This window comes from Manis pentadactyla, chromosome 8, assembly GCF_030020395.1.
Source record: "Manis pentadactyla isolate mManPen7 chromosome 8, mManPen7.hap1, whole genome shotgun sequence".
In the NCBI taxonomy this organism is placed as follows: Eukaryota; Metazoa; Chordata; class Mammalia; order Pholidota; family Manidae; genus Manis; species Manis pentadactyla.
In genome coordinates, this window is record NC_080026.1 from 21,559,503 (window position 1) to 21,580,415 (window position 20,913).

The window sequence follows — 20,913 nt, forward strand, 5'->3', positions numbered from 1 at the left end:
CTGGCATGAATGAGTCCATGTGCTGAGCCCTTTAAGAGTAGGTTGTCCATTCCCTACAGTTCCATGGTTCTCCTGGACATAATCCACATTGGTTTCATATTTTGGGGGCTCAATTCTCCAGGACAGGAGCCAGGGGTTAGGGTAGCTGATACGGGGCACAAATGCCTCACTCCTCAGAGAAAAATTCCATTATTTTGAGATTCCCTCCCAATTGCAGATTGCTTCATCTGGGGTAAGGTTTTTAGTGAGCATGTGTCTTTGCCTTTCCAATCCATCTTGACACAGGCCTTTTACACTTTGTTGTAGAAGTGCTGTTCATCTAATTTTCAGGACTTTTTCAGAGAAAATTATCCTATGTGTACCTGTGGATTTGTTGTATCTGTAGGAGAAGATAAGTTCAGGATCTTTCTATGCTGTCATTTTGAACCACCTCAAGAATCTCAGTCAAGTCTTTGAAGAGTTACATGTTAAATGGGTTTGGAAAACTTTCTTAGCCTAAAAATTATATGCAGATGGGTTTGTACAATGAAAACAAATAGGAAGTAAAGAAAAACCATAAATGCATTTTCTCCAACATTTATACATATGTTATACATACACAAAGGATCAAGTATCTCCTTAGATAGTCATGAAATTTTGGACTCATGACTGATTGATTCATCCTGTGAAAATATTTAGCCTTTAGAAAAGGATGCTATCTCTTGGGCCAAAAGCAAATTCTGAGCTTTATCATTTAACCTTTTCATTTGCTTTCCCCCAAACTGCTACTTCTCCCTAATTTATAAAAAGAAAGAGGAGCATCACTGAGGCTGAAGGGAAAACACAAGAAGAGACCTGCTCTAATACACTGACCCAAGGTGTCTGGAAGAAGTCAAGTAATCATAGCTGGAAAGAGAAAGGGGCTGTGTCTACTAAGGGGAAGGAAAACATCTTAGTGGTATCAAGCTTCACCAGCCCACACTGATTCCCCCTTTACCGATACCCAGGAAATGGGCCACCAGTGACAAGTACAATGTTGTCCTACCCTCAGCCATAGCTGATCGGTCCAAGCTGATGTCTGTCCTGAGCTGGCCAGTCAGCTCTCTTCCTCAGAACTACTGACTCCACAGAGAGCATGAATCAGTCCCAATAGTGCCATAAACTGTGAGATGTGTACATCTCCGGAGTATCTGAGGTTATCTTTCCCATCTTATTTGTACCTGGCCTGCAGTAAGAAACAGTGAAGCCAACAAGCTGACAGAAAGCCAAATACAGGGAGAGAGTACTGCATGCATTCAAGTCACTGGCAGGGAGGCCAGCCAACGCCCTGGTCTTCCACCAGTTTTCCTGTCTGACTCTTCCTTCTATACTATACTTAATCATGTAAGGGAGCAGTAGCACAGCCCAGCACCATAAAAACTTATTCTTAGTTAAGCACACAGACCCAGAATGCAAAGGCCAGTCTTTACAGAGTCCAAAGAGAATGAAAAGTTAACCCAAAAGTTAGGGGCAAGAAAAAGATCCATTCTGCTCCACACATAAGATAATCCTTTAAAAATAAATTTTCTTAAGTTAATTTGAGTTGAGTTTTATGCTTATAAATAAGAATCTAAATACTTGATTTAAAAAGATAAGATTCATGCCTGAGTACCTGGAACTATAACAGGACACTTACAGAGATGACTTGTTGGAGAAGCAAAGACCTCCATGACATTCAGCCACCTGAGCGTGCACAAGTCCTTGGCCTCTCTGATAGCGTAGGTCTTTGGGAACTGATTACTCATATGTACATGCATATGTATGTAGGTTTACGACTATCAGGTCTTAGCACCAGAGGTTAAATTCAACATCTCCTCTCCCTGATTCAACGCAAAATTGAGGTAATGTGAGATCATTGTGGGAGAGTAACAAAAACAATTCTGCAGCCCCCAGAGAAGTTTGAAAGTCTATAATTTTCAAGAACAATACACAAGACTTTGAGAAAGCATATAAAATGGTAATGGGATAAGCATTACATGTGAAAGCATATAAAATGTTCTCGTGATAACGTTGGTAAGAAGACCAGGTCTCATGCAAGCAAGTAGAATTGACACTTGAAGACAGCTTTAATTCCTATCCTATTTACGGGAATTAAATGTAATGTAATTTAATTTACATTATGTAAACTATGCACCTTAGCAGAAGGTAATGTTACCAAAAAATTTATGATTATATTAATGAGTTTTGATATTTACAGACAGAACACTCAGATTCATGCTCGTTTTCTTGGTCACTCCCAAGTTGACTATTCTACCAGCCTGAAATACTAAAAACACTCTTAATTAACATTCAATATAACTTAAGATTAAGCCATTTACCAGAACTTTATCCCACCGAAAAAATATAATTAATTTAGGCACCTTTTAATTAAATAAATTCTAGTTCTCTTTATAATAGTGTCTAAAGGCTGCTTTATAACACAAGTACCCTACATCTCCAGACACATTCATCGTTTCTCAAACCTACCAAATGCTTCCGTTCTCAGGGTTCAAAAGCTCCCAAGACAAAAAAAAACCTGCAGACTGTGAGTGAGCAAGTGGGAGAGGTGCAATTTTTGGCTGGCCCTGCCACTATACAAGCCAAAACTGTCAGGGTTAGCTTGTTCTCTAGATTCTGCAGATCAGTAATATTCCTGAACTTCATTCCACATTGAAGCAGACTTTTTCACATAGTAAAGGATTGATTTCTACCCCAGTCCCCAGAGAAAAGATGAGCACAAATGGTTGAAGGGATCGCTTCATGGTTTTCCAATAACAGAGAGGCATTCCTTAATACAAACTGGACTGAGGGGCTAGAGGGCCAGCAGCAGCTCCATCTAGTCTCTTGTTCCTCTAGGTGCTATGCTCTGTGCCCCTAGTTGAAATATCCTTGCCTTTCTTAAAATGCCAGAAGGAAGAAGTTACTAGATGGCCTGAGCTACCAGGAGCAACCTCCACAGCCACCATCATCACCGCTCCCATCTCTCACTTGCCTTAAGCAACAGTGCAGGCTGTCTTCAGACATGCTGCACAAAGTGTGTGTGTGTGCGGGTGGATGGGTGTAGGGACTGAGGGGGTGGGAGTACCAGGAAGAAAGAAGCACAGGATCTCTTCTGCATGCATCTTTCTGACAACAGTCCCTATCCCTAATTATACCTTCTCACACCAGACTTCAGGACAGAACGCCTTTAAAATGAAAAAAATGCAAACTCCATGGCTAAGGTCCCCCACCAGTGCGGAAGGCAGACCCACCACGTCTGGTTCCTCATTAAGCAGCCCACTGTTTACACCATCATCCAACTGGTGCCAGAAAGCTTTGATTTACAAGCTGGAGAGTCAGAGGAAAGAAGCCTTAAAAAGGTTTCAAGGTGGAGATTTTTTTTTTTTTAAAGAGCATATTTAGGTTTTTATGAGTCAAGTTCAAAATTCAAGTCACATATGAACAATTTTTATAGGGGGAGGAGTAACCTGATGTTCAAATTAATTTGCCTCCCATTTTGAAGTAATTCATCTTTAAAATTTCTGTGAAAATTCTACAGAGTTGCCCAGAAAATGGCACCAACCATCTGTAAGTAAAAATAAAAGCTCTCTATAGTATATATCACAGGTTCAAAGCACTTTGGCATTGGCAGATTGAACATGTTATTAAAAGAATTTAACTGCAAGAAGAGCTACCATAATTACACAGCAGCTGGTCTAATGTTGACAAAACAACTTTTAAAGGCTTTCAGAAGCCTTCAAGGCTAATCAATTAAAAAGGCATGAATAGTAATGTGCATCCTATCCTTAACACGGTGAGCTTCATCTCCTGCAAAGACAGTGAGGTTTTCATTTTTGAACAATCGGATCTTACGTCCTACAAATAAGCTGAACATGTGAATAAATTCAAAGTTGTGTCTAGGTGAGACCATTATACTTAAAATAACTCCATAAAATTCAATTACAAACACTGAACTCTATGAGCATTTCCATACTAGCAAAGTTATTATCAACATGCCAACAGCTCATGCCAGAATTTGTGCTTACTTTAGCAAGAGCAGGCAGAGAAGTGTTTTAGATTGTTGTCTACTTTGGCCAACGATATGCTGGAGGCATAAAGAATGAATGAATGAATGTTGCAATGAGTCCATACACTGCATCCAAGGAACACGGACCTAACCCCTGAGATGTAACCAGTGGTCAAGTGGAACAGCACCCCTCTGCCAGGACCAGCCAGAGTGTCCTTCAAGGTCCAACTGAAATCCCATCTCTGGCAGAAATCCTTCCCCACACTTCCCACAAGGCTTGTTTCTTTTCAGAACCCCTCCCATTCAGAGAATTAGAAAGGATTTTACACATCACTGCATCCAATCCTCTTTAGGGCCAACATTTTTTTTTCTATAAAGGACCAGATAGAAACCACCTTAGGCCTTGCAGGCTATAAGGTCCCGTCATAACTACTCACCTCTACCACTGTGGCGTGAAAGCTGCATGCACAAGACTGAAATAAATGGGCATGGCTGGCTTCTGATAAAGCTACTTACAAAAGGAGGAAGTCAGATTCGGCCCTCGGTCGGTCATTGCTGACCCCCACTCTGCCAGCACGAGGGCCCTCTTTCCCATTCAGTCCCCAGGGAGTCTCCCTGGAAACACCTCCAGTGAAGGGGGCTACCCCCTCATCGCAGCCTCTCCTATTTTCTGGAGCTTTCCCTTCTACTCACTAAAGTGAATGTCCCTGCAACCTGCAGCCCGCTTCACCTCCAGGCAGCCTGTCCTTTCCTCAGTGACTCCCTCCCCACAGTGCTCTGCATAAATAGGCTTTCAAAACCCCTTTTTTTAATTAAAGAAAATGCCACTAGTCTTGCCTCTGGATCCCCAGAGAGTGCGTCTAATACCTCTCCCCACTGACAGTCTTTTCTGTATGTGAGGATGATGGTGCGATAGGCATTCACTGTCTGCACCACTCATCTGGGATCTATCCTGGAGTGTTTTTACTGTTGGTTTCCATCTTCCACGTACACATTTTTTTCTTCCTCATTTATATGGCAAGTGAAGCATAGTCCCTGACACATAAGCTCCATTTAGTTTTACGAGTAAGAGCAGCAGGATGACCACAGAAATATCAAACAACAGATCTTTTTAAACACCTTTCTCCACAAATTCAATGGAGACCACTTCTCATACAGGAGGTGGACAAGTCAGCACAGGAGAAGTAGGCCTGTTAGTGTATCAGATTTCTTCAGACGTAAAAACTGAGCGGTGGGAGGCAAGGCCTCCTTTCTCTGTCTTCTGCCACCCCCCAGGATCCTGGAGGAAAATGTCCACGTGGACACTGCAACAGCGACATTCCAACCGAGGATCCAGAGGCTGGGCCCACTGTCTGTCCTTGTCACACATACCACCCCTTCTCCTTGCCTTACAGTGGCCCTAGTTTATGTCATTTTAATACCTGTGCTATTTATCCCTCTCCTTAACAATTCCCACCTAGAACAATACACATACTGTTGGTATTTATGCAAAAGCACACAGGAGGCTTTCAATAATGTACTCTGAAAAAAATCAATAAAAACCTTAAGCGTGCCCCTGACAAACAACCAATCTTCCTCAGGGTAAGAAGTGGGGTCCCTCACCGAATTCCTACTTTCAAGGTACTAGTAAAATGAGTATCTTAGCATGTTACTACTACTCTCCAGGATAATTTTCTTTTATAATCAGCAGCAAAATACTCAAATAGGCCATTTTTTTAATATCCCAGTGAGAAAAGAATCTCTAAGACCATAACAATTACCTCACCTCATTTAACGTCATTTTACCTTCTTTTATTCTTTCTCCCCACTCCCCAGGAGGACAGGAGGGAGGTTTTTTTTCCCCAAAGTCCTGTGGTATATCCATTCTCCAAAAGTAGCCATGGGGGCTGTATCCCTACACGAAAGATAGGCTTGTGGACACTCACTGAGGTGGCGGAGAGGCCCCAGCAAGGGGACCATTCTACACATCTGCCCATTCGTGTTCCAGAAAGCCCAACAAGAACCATCAACTCTATTGTCCTGGACAGGAGACACTAGCCATTTGTGGCCATTTAAATTTGTTAATTAAATAAAATTAAAAATCCAGTTCAACTGCACTAGGCACATTTCAAATACTCAGTAGCCACATGTGGCTAGTGCCCACCATACTGGCCAGGGAACATACAGAATATTTCTGTCCCCACAAAAGAGACTAGAAAGTTCTATGGGACAGTGCCAGAGGGCCCGCAGCACCTCTCACTGATGGCTGCTCTCTAACCAACACGTATGGGTCTTCCCCAGTAAGCTGTCAAGGCCTGCTGGAGTTGTATTCTATACCGCCTGGAAACCCAAAGAAAAAAATGAGAATATGGAAAGGTCATACCTGGTTGTTCAAACAATTACCACCACATTGTTTTAAAGGCATTCTTTAAGTAAAATAAACAAAGAAACACGTAACTCACTCTTACCTCAGAAAGGTCTGCCAAAGTCCTCAGCCTCTGCAACTCCATGAGAAGCTTTTACACAGAAGAAAAACAAGACTTGATTCCCATCTAGGTTCTAGTAATAATTCGGGAGAAGGCGAACAAGAGGCAAAATTTCTCTAACCATCTGTCAGCATCCTTCATATTATTTTATGAAGTTCATTTTTGCTTTAACTATCACTTTGCATCAAAAAAGAATGCAGGGTTTTTTTCCCTTTATAAAATATAACTCCAGAGTTCCAAGGAAAGCATTAAAATACTTACGTGCCTTAGATTTATCACCAGGCAAGTAAAGTTGTTCAATAATCTGCCTCTAGGTAGCACAGCATATAATTTTTTTCAGGTTTACTGAAATTGCCATCTCTTTAAAATCTAAGAGCAAGAGAAAGTTGCTAATAAATTTTAAATTTCCCACATAGTTACTTTGGAGAACATAAAATTAGGAGAGGAACTGAATTCAAATTTCAGGCCGCTTTCTGAAAGATGAGATGACCTCCTGACAGTCTATAAAGTCTGTGAAACATCTGTTTTGATAACATATGTACTTAAAATTCCCCACGTGTCAGTATCAAGCTACTACATAATAGAGAGCGGCACCAGCTGCAAGGATAAGGAGGAAAAGCTGTTAGCAAAGCGTCGGGAAATGTTCAGGATTTTAATGGCACCCAAGTCTCTTTACCATTTGCATGGCACGATCCCAGGAAACAGAATGCACACAGCCGGGAAGGCCTACCCCTTCCACGTGTCAGCAAATTCTATCCAGACCTTGGTACGCTTTCCCTAACTACCTACCTATTAAGGGAAAGTGTTTAATCTGGGGACCTTTTAACCAAAATGCCCTCCTCTCGGTATTTCTACCCCTTCAAATATTGCCCATCTGCAAGGACCAGTCCTCACACTTTCCATGAAAGCTGCTTCATTTCTTCTAGCTCCCAAATTCCTACTTCCTTCTGTTCCTATGACAAATAATAGAAGAACCACACAACAGCAACTGAATGTTGTCATTCTGCGCTGACACGCCCGTCTAATCTCCCTCTGCTCGAGGATCCGCTCCCATTTCCTGGCTTTCACAGAGAAGCTCTGTGAGGCTCCCAAAGTCCTGTCTTCAGCCCGGATCCTCACCTGAACTCATATGCATATTCCCACTCACCTACTCCGTATTTCCAAGTGGAAGCCTAAAATGCATCTCAAATGTAAGGTGTCCAAAGCTGACCTGGTCCTCTTCCAAATCTGCTCCTCCCTCAGTAAATGATGACCCCCCTCCCTTCCAGTTATCAGACCCCAACTATGGAATCACCGTTGCCTCTGCCTCCTCACACCGAATACCCGACCCTTCAGTAAATCCAGTCTCCTGCTTCCAAAGAATGACCTTCTCTCCCCCGCTTACTCCACTCCCCACGCTGGTCTCCTTGCCATCTTGAGGGCAAGTGAGGCACAATGCCCCACAGCACCATTGCCTTTCTGCCTGGAGGGCTCTTCCTGCAGGGGTCCCCAAGGCTCTCCCTCACCTGGCCCAGGGCTCATGTGAAACGTCACAGGGGGTCTTCCGTGACCACCAACTGCTCCCACCCACTTCAGACACACCTCCTCTGCCCTTTAATTCCTCCTCAGCACTTATCACTGTCTCACTTCTTAATATTTCCTTACTTGCTGTCTACACCCTCCTAGAATATAAGCTCCATGAAGACACAGATTTTTGTGACCCTTAGTCACTGCTCCATCCCCAGAAACCTTTACCTGTTTCATTTGCTATTGTGTTTCCACCTGGAACTGGGATTGGCACAAGTTGGTCCTCATATATTAAAGAGAAAGACAGAGAGGGGACCCAGTTCCAAGTTCTAGGAGGACAGCTGCCATGGCTAACCCTTCCTTTTTATATCCCTGGATAGGACCCAGAGAAAAGTACTTGTTTCCTAATTATTACTATGTTTGCATTGGCAAATGTAAAATATTAGTTCATTCAAATTGTTGGACATGTTCAATGTAGACATGTTGATGGCAACATTAAAAGATGTAACTATTTTTAAAAGAATTCAAAGTTATTTAAACTTAAGCTCATAATCTCTATTCAAGTATGAGCAATTCTCAAAATCATCAATAAAAGACAGTTTCTTAAGTGCTGCCAAAAAAAAAAAAAAAAGGTGACACAAATACCTGCCCAAAAATGATGGGAAAGAAAGACTGAATACTGTCACTTAATGGGTATATTATAGCAAATGAAAAATTTCAATGCCAAACATGAAAAAAGTCATTTCAAGTTCTTTTGCCATGAGGTTGATTATTAAAATGGACAAGTTCTTTTAATACATCAACCCCAGTTTGCCAAGCAATGACGTTGGTGATGACCTGGACAAATTGTTAGGGAATTACAGAAATAGGGAAAATGCAACAGAAAAAGGAGGAGCCATTCCCTTCCCCTGTTGGAAAAGAAAAGGGTGTATACCCTGTCATCTCCCAAACAACTAGCCTGGAACAAGAGACTCAGTAGTCAACAAGTCAAGAAATGGCTCAATCTTTCTACACACCCAGAACATCAACAACCAAGTACAGACCAAATGCAAACCACCTTCTTTTTCACTTGAGATGACTTGAAGACTATGCAGAATGCTTTATGGAAATCCTTCATCCATAAAATGACTGAGCATTCCAAAGGAGGAATGCCCTAACACACCAAACTAACTCTACCTAGTGGTTTTACAGAACTTAGGTTGAATCCCATAGAAAGCATCTCATTCCTACGTGAAAGGGCTCAGGTCTTCCAAAGTTCATGGAGTGGCCACAGCATAGACCCAACTGCATGAATAAAGCTCTTCTGTTTTGTGAAATCTGTACAGACATTCCTAAGCATAATTTCCTTACCTGTGCATCTTTAAAAACAGGAAATAAGCATTATGCTAATGAGCATCATGTTTGTGGGTTATAAAAAATTCACCCTTCATGGATACCAAAAAGAGTGTTATATATAAGCCAGGTAACAGTTGCATTACTGGCATGACAGTAGGGACAATTATCAGAAGCAGTGCTTACTAATCTGTTCACTGATCCAACAGTGATCAAGCAGGGAGAGTCTCTGTTCATCAAATATCTCCTGAGCATCCTCTCTATGCCAGGGCTCGTGAAGAGTGATGAATTAAGGCATTGTGCATATGCTTGAGGAAGAGAAAAGGTGCCTTCCAAAAACTAGAGAGCTGAATTCAAAGACAGTGTGGTGCAGAATCCACACCAAAACAACTCAAGTCCTCAGGAGCCACAGACCTCTATGTCAAGCCAGTATCATAACATGTTTTATCATATATTTGGGGGGAAAAAACACTGTTATCAAGTGTTTGCCAAATTTCAAAATTCAATTTAGAGTTTAAAAAGATAATTAAATGTTTATGACTAATTTCAATTTTTTTAATAAGAAAAACTAAATAGGAATATTGATGTTTCATCAGAGATAAGCTTGAATTCACATAGCACACTTGACAAAGATTCTTAAAATTTTTAAATAATATCAGAGGACAAACAACCAAGCCTAGAAATAGAGGGATGTGTAAATTGAATTTCATTCTAAAGGGAAATTAATATCAGATTTTGGCTTTTGTATCATAATATTACTTAATAAACGATTTCTTTAAAACCATATGAAGAAAACCAAACTCATAGCCCAGTGTAAATTGTCTGCTGGTTGATGACAGCAGTTACCTGCAGAGATTCAGATTACTCTAATTTTAGAGAATTCACAAAGGGCAAGGATTACACTATGAAAAACAGCCAGTGTGAATTTTTATTCTTTCTTTCTAACCCAAGAGGTTTCATATGACCATCATGTATCCTCTCATCTAAAAACCTCTGGAAGTGGAGATATTTCAGTGAGAGGCGACACATCCAGACCGAGCCGTGCTGCCCTCACTCCCTCCAAAAACACCCCAGCTTTTACCAGCTCCTCATCAAGCAAGAGTGACTCTGGCAGAAGCCATATAGAAAAACCCAAGAGTGGTACTGGCGGGGCGAGGCGCGATTAGCATCTTCTGTAATCCTGAAGGGAAGAACAGGGCACACTTTGCATATATTCAGTATTCATCTTTTTTTTTTCATCTTCATGTTGCAGCTCTGTGATTAATTGCACTGCTTTGCTCAGAAATGCCTCTGTCGGGATACAATGTGGGTCTTTTATAAATTGTTTTGTCCTTAAATATTATCCCCTTATTAATATAAATATTCCAATATATTTTTTAGTGTGTTTGTGTATGTGCAGGGGGGGGTAATTCATTATTTGTGTTTTGACTGCCTGTAACTTTACATAGTCTGAAATAAACAAGCAGGGGGAAAAGCATCCCTTGCAGGTTTGCACTATCTCAATGCGCACTTCTCTTAAATTCATGCAGGGATTTTCTAACAGAATATATTTTTGATCAAAAGGTTTATACACAACATAAAAACTCTTCTAGCTAAGAGGCAAGGGGCTAGCTAGAAAAGAAACAGGAAGGAAAATGAAGTTTCTAATTGTAGATTCACAGAATTTCAAACCCAGGACATCAACTAGACCAGTATTTTGTGTTGGACAGAACTCTGACCCTCAAGACACAACTTCTAAATGGGTTCCATTGTCCAATACATTTGGGATTCACTGAATAGTACACCTCCTTTTAGATATTTAAAGGGAAAATTCAGTTATGGTAAGTTCTGGAAAGTCCTGCAGTTAAAAAAAAAAAACCCACTTTTAACCCATTGTTTCCCAAAATATTTGACCATCACATACTTTTTTCTTCCTTCAACATCCCACAGAACCAGTGTCTGTTCTTACAGACCCTAGTCGAGAAGTACTGATCTTGTACAATCATTTTACCACTGAGGAAACTGACATTCAAAGAAATTAACTGGTTTGGCCAAAACCTGGTAATTAATCAGTGAGTGATAAATCAGAAAATAACATGATGTAAGTAGATAAAAGTCGGAAATAAGCAGAGATCCCAGCATCTCTCTTACCCATCTGTACCTCACCACAAATAGTTGCCTCTCCCATGTCCCTGTCTTGGTTCACTCAGACTCAACTTTCACGTGCCTACTTGACTAATAGCGTGGCTGTTAACCAGCACGGATCCATTCATTAGCAAGCATGTCCTTCCCTGCAAGGACGATCTAAAAATGTTTTAGACTCGAGTTGGGAAATGACTGCTCACAGCAGTGGCTTTAATGCAGGACACTGCAGATTAGGCAGACAGGCTTTGTGGTTCTTCTCCAATTCATTTCTGTTTATTTTAGGGATTCCCCAGATAAGATCGGAATCAGACAGGATCAGAAAGTGTACTCAAATCAGTTACAAAGTAGGTGATCCTTTCCTTCCCGTAAGTCCTTTAGTTCCTTTTTTTCTATACTCTTTTACTTTCCATTTCCCATGTTCAACCTTATTCAGTACACTGTTTCTCCTGGAGAGATCTGAAACCCTCATGCAATGTCAGTACTGCCCAAAAGCTATAGGAAAGGAGTTTTACCCACCCGCCTGCAATGTCTTCCAGGTGCTATAACACTTTATATTTCTAGCTGAGAATTACCCTTTGTAGCAAAGGTCTCTCCTTCACAGTTCCCAAGCCAAGAAGAAAGTAGCATTATAAACAGTATCTTTTTATAAACTACTACTCCATATAGGGTACCTCTCATCCTTATTTTAGAGAGTTGAGCCTTTGAATAGGTTTTGGTGGGAAAAACGCCGTTTGTATCCTGTTGATTCTCGCTTGCCTTTTGACTTGGCTATACCCAAGAATAACAATGTTGGCAACCGTGGAAGATGAGCCCTGATTTGTTTCTCAGCACTGGGTGGAGTTGATGCTGACCCAGCGGCATCTCACCTGGTACTCCTTAAAACAACATGTTGTCAGATGACTGTGATTTCAGTCTATGCCAATGGAACAGGAAGAACATTGGCTAGTAGAGATTAAACAGATCTAGCCTTGTCTAGTTCTCTGTTTTAAAAAGTGCCAGCCCTAACTATGTGTGTTACTCTTTTGTCTGAGAAGGGCCATATGGGAGATAGTTCTTGAAAGAACTTTTCAAGAGCATAGGACATTGTATATCTTTACCTACATATAGCAAGTTTGATATACTGTTCTCTACGTTATTCCATTAGATTAAGGGTTAAACACACTGAGCATATGCTACATGCATGGCTAGGTAGTCACCACAGAACCTAGAGAAAAAGAATACTATTAAGATTTCACATATGGATAATTAAATCTGGGTGATGCGAAGGAGAATGATCATTTTCTTCTTTGAACTTTGTTTTTTAATAGATGTTATCTATACACTTTAAAAAGCACAGTACAGCTTTGTATAGCAGTATGAAGCAGTCAGCTTTTTATTTCCACCTGTGAAGATGGATACCCGACTTTCTGAGGTCCTAGATCATGGTGATTAATAGCTTAGAGTCTGCTCTGTAAAGACCCTCGACACTAGAAGGTATTCCTTGGGAAGTGTCTCTGAGGACAGTCACAGCTTGGGGTATTGTTTTTCTTTGTGGACATCCAGAGACTAAAACTGGGCAGCAATTGTCATAAACCACAAAACCTATCCCTTCCTTCTAAACCACATTTCTGTCATTTCCCCACCAAACCCAGATCTTTATAGCTTTTTCTCTATGAAAGTGGTAATTCTATTCAACATATTTTTGAGGCTTACTCTGTGCAGGATAATATGCTCATGCTAGCATTCAAGAGAAATGAGACATGCAAATAATAAGCTAGAATTAAAAAAGAATATAGCAGTACAAAATACAGGTACAGTAAAGGTAAATTTTGCACTGATGGGAGAATCAGGAGAAAACGCTTCTTTGGGGAGGCTGCATTTGAACTAGGCCTTGAAGGATAGAGGACTGTCAACTGCAAACTAATGGTTGGAAGGACACTCCTGCCCAAGGACATAGCAGACCAAGAGTCAGGATTGCTGCAAAAGTTTCTGTGAATTCACTCAGTTAGATGACTGGGAATACGAATTCAAAGAATTTCACAGAAGAAAGTTCTTCTATGAAGTTATACATAACAGAAAAGCCATGTACTTTTAATACCATTCTTTTGATCTTGTATGAATAAACACTACATAAATGCAGAATACTACTTGGACTAAAATCAGTATTTTTAAGTGGTAATATTTTTAGAACACTTGAAAGTGGATTTTTTTTTCCTCTTCAAATAGAAGAATTCTAAGAAATTAAATGTATTCTGCATGAATAATCAAGTCAAAGAACAAAATCTACATAGCAAGAAAAGAACAAATTGCAGGGAGATATGCTAGGTCTTTTAAATTATTTAGTATAGATCTCACGCTCCTAGAAACCAAGAACTTTATCTAAATTAGTTTGGTCTAAATACCAACACTATACTACATACCAGCTGCTCAAAATGAGTTTATTAGATCAGCATTAACAGGTCGCCTTAAATGTCAAAAAAATGTATGTTGGTTCTACTCATCTTGGATTTTAAAATTTAATTAGTGCAGCCTCTTGATTTTATAGTTCAAGCAAATAAAGTCCAGACAGTGGGTGACTTATTTGCTAAAGGTCACCCAGCTAGTTAATGGTAACCAGTTAAACCAGAGGAAACTAAATAAGTTGCCCTAGATCACAAGGTTGGCAACTGGCAGGGCCAGAATTACACCACCAGGAGATCCCTAGCCTCTCACCTTCACAGTATCTCTCTGCCAATAGAAAATTAACATAATCCCTCACAAGCAGGTAGAGTCCTGTAGATGAAAAGCCACACAAAATAAAAAATGGAGGGTAATAAATGCTATTGTTATAAGTGCAAGTAAGTGTATATATTACCTAAATTGCTTTAATGGCATAAAGAACTAGTTTTTCTACAAGTCTTGATGGAAACTCAATGTGTACATTTGCTAACTTATTATACTATTTGGTCCTGAAAAATGAAAAAAGAGAAATGAGAATAATGCAAATGTATTTCTCCTGCTTTTCAGGGCATAAAAATATTAAGAAGTGTATTTTTTAAAAATGTTCATCCAAAATCCTACCACTCAAACGTATTAACTGTATTTTAATTTAATCATTTAGAATGATTAAAGATATTTGTTTTAGTAATTCAAGTAACAATTGTGATTTCAAAAGAAAAAAACGGCAGAGATAAGACAATCCTGGGCTTAAGAATTCTTACATCTATGGCTTCTAGAAGGTCTATCAGATGAAGAAGATTTGACACCCGGTACTTCTGTTTCACCTAACACCCATTATGTGGTAATCATTCATACATACACCTAAACATTTTTTTAATGTAGTTTTAATTTTAACCTGTATCCCTTCCTGGTCAAAGAGAGTAAGGATGGGCAGGTGGGAATGCAGGGCAGGAGATGGGGTATTACATAGTCTTTGAGCTTATTACTTAGTGTCTAAAATCTCTTGCTTTCAAACATCATGTGTTCTAGTTTTAGTTTTTTATTTTCATGAAAAATAATCCAAGTTCACTCTATTTGTAACTGTGTGCATGAGAATCTGACTTTCAGTATCTGTCTAGCTCTTCTGTAGCAACCTGATAAGGATAAAAATACCAAGCAGGTTACTAGTTATGGTAACTAGTCACTAGTTATAGTATGACCTCCAGTTGGTAAACTGAAAGAAAACTTTAAATCACCTGATGGGGACATCATACTTGCAGCATCTCTAAGGGACATGACTCTGGAAACTGGGCACATCCCTATGGGATACTGGAAGTTTTGTCTGTGGAGTTGTGTAAAGAGCTATTGCCTCCTGGGGGCATGAGGCTTCTATACCAGGAGGGCTCCTGCCCCTGTCCTTTGAGAATCTTCTCTCCTCACACCTGAGCTGTGCTATATGGACAGATGCTGCAGGCAGTGGTTCCTATTCCACAACCTTCCGGTCTCACTGACGCCACAGGTGACCAGTGGTATTCATGGAAAATACTGAAGTAAAAGAAGACAACAAAAACATTTGCAACTCCCTCATACCCAGAGACAATCACTTTAATAAGTTGATGCTTTTCTTTTCTAGATAGATGAAGAGATAAGTAGAGATTTATATAAGTTTACTCAACTACACATTTTTAGAAATTGGTATCACACTAAAACAGAGTTTCATATCCTACTCTTTTCTTAATATTGACTTTAACTTGGTGGACAAGATTTTTTTACACAGCTGAGAGAGAATATTATCCAGCTGTTGACTACTGGTGGGAATAAAATTTAAAACCATTACAAATGCAATACACTTGGGATTGCTTTTCCCAAGTACATTTAGCTTCAATCTTCTATTATGACTTCAACCTTCTATTATTTTTCTCCCCATTTAGGTTGTCTTTTAAGTTGTTCCTATGGTTCAACTGTATCAGCTTGGTTTTTACCTACCCAAAAGAATGGCATACCATCTGTAATCATTTATATAAGTTTGAATAAAACCATCCCCAAACTACTTCCAGGAAGAGCCTATTTGTCCACTCAGATTAGTGTCTATTTGTCTCCACTCTGTTTCTTGTTTCTTGGCCAAAGGAGAAGGTGAAGAATAGGAAGGTACTGGGATGTGAAACATGTCAGGCTTTTTGATAGTTTAAAAATACCACATTTTCTGCAACACTGTAGCTACAAACGCATTTCTCCTTAAACTCTAATACATCACTCCCTCTTTCTACAAAATAAATTGTATTTGATAAAATCTGTGTTTGCTTTGAATACTGATGTCCCAATTGTCCACCAGGATCTAGATCTGGTTTGATGGCCCAAGGGTCCTCAGTAAAACCCTTCCCCCTGACAGGAGCCCCCCAAGGACACCAGCCAGTGCCCTGGAGAGCTGTCATTTACACACTAAGTTTCTTCAACACACTTGGGTGATGGCCATCAGGTCTCGGTAACTTATCTGTGCCTAGTCTGTTGATTAGGTCTGGAAGAGCCTGAGCACTTGGCATTTCCTGTGCTATTACTTCCAATGTGCTTATTTTGCTTGAAAAAAGCCTGGGTTTAGGGATATTACTTAGCAAAAGCATAAGCAAATAATTCATTTATACAATGTTCTCTTTTTCTCTGAGCATATATTTAGTATGATATAAACCAAGTACTTATACAATTGTCATTTCACAGTGTTCAAGAGTCTTACATTACTGTTTTAGGAATCCGTTACAAGGATTTTTTCCAATTCATTTTTGGCTATCTCATTTTCAGTGTGCCTGGGATCTGTCACCCTTTATGTGCTCAATTTAGTAATATTCCTTCAAATACTCCTTTTTCATTACATGTATCTAAGTAGGCATTTTTTCCTTTGTATTTAGTGTTTCGAAGAACTTGAATACAAGACCTTTATTTTTAACATAAAGTTCCCAAGTTCCCACTTTCTTATGGGTAACTTGATTTTTAAAGTATTTCTTTCTTTCACTGTCCGCACTGAATTCTCTTATAGAGAACTGATTATGTAGTGGGTGTCTTTCTTTGGAACCCCTCATGCAATAGAATATTGAACTGAGCTGAAATGTGTATCATTCATCATTATATGCTCCCATCTACACTGCATGTACTGGGCACTCAGTGAACTTCTGAACAAATGTATATCAACAGCTAACAGTCATGGGCATTCACTAGGTGTCATGTTCCATGCTAAGCACTTTATATACATCTTGTTGTTAATTCTCAGGCACTAGACTGTAAACTTCACTGGCAAAGACTTTGTCCATGTATCCCTAGCATTTACAGCAGTGCTGGCACATAGTAGGTGCTCACTAAATATTACTGCACAGATAAACTGAAAAACTGCATTAGGTAAGTGTCATTATTATTCATGCTTTACACAGAAGGGAAGTGAAGCACAGAGAGATTCAGTCCTGTTCTGAAGTCCCACAGTTAGCATATGTGAAGCCAGGGCTTGAACCCAAACATCTACCTACATCACTGCAAACAAAATTAATTCTCTTCATCTTAATAAATATTACGCAATGTCACAAATAAATATTGTCAGCAATAATTTTCCAAGAAAAGATTTGCAAATGATAGGTTTTTAATAAATAATCAAATAGATATCTGTAAGCTCTTTATTTCTAGCTATGTGAGTAAAAACAGGATTTCTCTTTATATACTAGTTAATGAAGATTTCCAGACTTTTGGTAAGTAGTTCTGGATTTAAGTAATCTGTTTTGTCACTTCTTTTTACAGTAAGAATGTCACTAATAAAATAATCATTTTTTTTTTGCTCTTCATGGTGATTGTCTATAGTTTATGAGGTGTATTTCTGCTTGTTAAGTGGGAAACAAATATTTCTCAAACATCTCTGCCACTGCTAGTCACTTGATTTTCCTGAAACACTAGCTTTAGGACCCCATTCTTTAGTGGTTTGATTACTTGTACATTTAACAACTCATTAATAAAAATAGTATGCCCCTTTGGAAAGGGTAGTTTCTTAAAATCATTAGTATCTTTCTCAAATCTTAATCAACCTACATCTTTGTGGGAGCTTAGTGATACTTAAAGAGAGCAAAGCCTTTTGGGAATGGGACATAATGATTCTGAGGCTGTGGGGTTGAACAATAAAAAGAAGTGCAGAAATTAGGAGGAAAACACCAAAAATGTAGCCCAGCATAAAGGAATGAAAGAAGGGAGTGAAGGAGGAAGCAAAGGAGGGAAAAAACTGGAAAAAAACTTGAATTCTGCTATTCACCTTGGAAAAGTCAATCCTTGAGAGCCTCGGTTGCTCCCCCTATAAAATGGGCATGATAAAAATATGACTTGCTCACAGACACTTTAATAGCAGACCTCAACATACCATGTAAACTGTACATTATGAACAATATATGGTATGGTTTTTTTTACTTGGCATTATTTGCCTGTAATCAGCCCTATTTATGTATTCTGTCATACAAATTTCATCTTACAAACTGTCAGCAACTTCAAAATATAGGCCCATGAATTGTGTCTACACTTTGGAAGCATTTCTGACATTTTTAACCCAATGAATCAATCCACAATTTTTAACCACCTCTGCTCCTACAAGCTCAGAAAGCTTATTTATACGCTCTGAGGGCTAGAGTTCTGTAAAACCTGTCCTGTTTCAGTCTGGTGCCTTTGGACAAGGTGGAAACTAAAATTGAAAACAGATAGATGTTTTACATTTAAATGGGTTTAACATAGATGTGCATTAAGCCATTTCATGGACGATTGCACAAATATCTTTTGCAAACTTGGTACATGTGATCACATATACAGTAACCATTAATGTCTTCTAGAGAAATAAGGTGCAGATCCAAAATTTTAAGCAGCTACCTTAAGTCCTCTCATTCCAAAGAAAATGTAATGGCTTTAAGGAAATTGCTCTAATAATATCAGGACATCTGCAATGGCTGGTCAGAGCAGAGTGTATGTCACTGTAGTTCAATTTAACAAGAAATAAGCTTCCCCCTGGAGAATCTGAACTCCCTAGCCTCCCACAAAGAAAATTGAATTTTGGAGGTCACACCTAAGGTAGGTTACCAGAGGGAGAAGCTTAACGTTCTTTTTGTCATATTTTCTAAGAGGGCACTCCTATTTCCACGAACAAATCGCTACCAAAGCTCTGCTCCCCCCTCAAACTCCCCTGATTTATAACAAGTCCTGTAGTCCCCTAGGAAATGGCAAATGGTTTTGACACTTAAAATGCCAGGGAACCACGCCGCATGCAATCAAATCATGCTCAAATAGCAAGTTTTGAACAGCGAAGAGAAGAGTAGGGCCGATACTGGGAGCAGGGGAATGGGAAGGGCAGGAGAGCTGGTGAGACTGTGGTGTGGGTCAGAATGAGTCCGATCCACGGACAGAAAGCTTTAGGCTAAAATGGACTGGTTAGCCAAACGTAGGTCAACCGAACTGCTGTTACCGGGGAGAAAACCAGATCGCCAAGTTAAGCCCAGGCAAAGCCCTGGCTCTGGGCGGACGGCCCCCTCGCCTAGGAGCCCGGGTGGGTGGTGGGAGGGCCTGGCATGCTGTCGAAATGGATGGAGGCGCCCGGGTTTACCGCACCTTGGGCAGCGGCTCTCGGTGAGCGCTTTCGGGCCCCCGCCGCCTCCCCCACCCCCCACCTCAGGCTCGCAGCAACATGTGGGGCGCAGCCACTCGGCTGCCTGCAGTTCCTTGGCCCTAGGAAGGTGCTGAATTACTCCTGGGAAAGATTCCTCCAGCGTTGATTTTGGCAGCCCCTGACATCACCATCCCATCCCCTGCGCACCAGCACTTCACTTATGCACACACACGCCCCTCTGGACCTGCCCAGGCTGCGCGCAGGGCTGGCTGCCCCCTCGGGGGCAAAACCCCCGAGCGGGATGCAAAGGCGGACGCTAGCTCCTGTGGGCTCTGGGGGTGCCGTCCTGGCACTGGGTAGTTCCAGGCACTAAGCCCACTCCTAGGTTGGCCCAGGCCCCAGCACTAGTTCGGGCCGCTGGCACCACCTAGTCTGCTTTCGTGCTCTCCCGGGAAGCCCGCCTCTACTCACCCGGGCTGCGCGCGGATTCCGGCCGCCAGCGGCAGCCCGCTGCCCCATCCCACGAACACTGCGGCGCCCCCAGAGTGTGCAATGCGGGGCCCCGCCAGCGCGCGGCCGGAGCCGGGCAGTGCGGGGAGGGAGCGAGGGAGGGCTGAGGGGAGGGAGGGAGGAGGCGGGAGGGCGGACGGCGGCGGAGGGTGCGCGCCACTCCCCCTCGCTCCGGGCGCTCGCCGCCGCCCGCAGGCTCGGTCTGCCGGCCCGGCCTCGCGGGCGCCGGGACCAATCAGCGCGCGCGGGGGGAGCCGAGCCCTCCGCGGGACGCGCCCATTGGCCGGCGCGCCACACCCAACTCCCGGAGAGTGGGCGGGAGCGCCAAGTCTGCAAACTCCCACCTGCCCGAGCCGGCCGCCGGCTCCGGCCGGGGAGTCAGCGGAGTCCGGCGGACGGAACGGGGAGAGTCAGAGGCCTGCCCTTGAAGCAGTTCAGTATTTGCGCAGGCTGCGTCGACTCCTTCCTGTAGGCTGCCCGCTGCGCCGCTCGCCTCACCCGGGCTAGCGGCTGAGGGACGGAAAGCCTACAGCGTGGAATGGCCCCAGCGTAATCTCACTCCCCGCCAGCCCCAGGGCCGCTCGAAACCTGCCTCCCCAAGAACTGGAGCAAGTGGAACTCCGAACGCAGGGCAGACCCACAGCACCTGACAGTGGTTTGCACTGAAAGACCCAGACTTCAGGGGCGGAAGATGGAGCGGGAGCGAGAGCCCAGGAGGCAGGTCTTCCTGAGGAAGTGGGAGTCTGTTTGTGGGTTCTGGTGGGCAGAATGCCCCCACCCACTGCCATTCCCCGTCCCCAACCCCAACCTGTCAAGAGAGAGTGACTTTTCCCTTCCTCGTTGTAAATCATGTTTGACTTTCCTTGGCTTTTCAATCCAAAGCCCCCACAGAAGCAGAGCACGGCCTGCGCACCTCCCCTCTGAGCACCCCCGGAGGCTGGTGGGGAGCGGGGATGGCCAGGGAAGGC

The 20,913-nt window shown here is 41.8% G+C and overlaps 1 protein-coding gene across 2 annotated transcripts in view; it reads right to left on the reverse strand.

The window, feature by feature from the left end:
* Positions 1 to 20,039, reverse strand: part of LYPD6 (LY6/PLAUR domain containing 6) — a 120,006-nt gene extending 99,967 nt beyond the window's left edge. Inside the window, exons 1-2 of one of the 2 annotated variants that reach the window (XM_036928312.2) lie at positions 19,907 to 20,033; positions 6,451 to 6,541 (exon numbers count right to left, since the gene is read on the reverse strand). The gene's annotated coding sequence lies outside the window, so the exon portion shown is untranslated. Of the gene's footprint in view, positions 1 to 6,450; positions 6,542 to 19,906 lie in introns of both variants that reach the window. The other variant, XM_036928311.2, reaches the window with a different exon arrangement.
* Between the last annotated feature and the right edge of the window lie 874 nt (positions 20,040 to 20,913).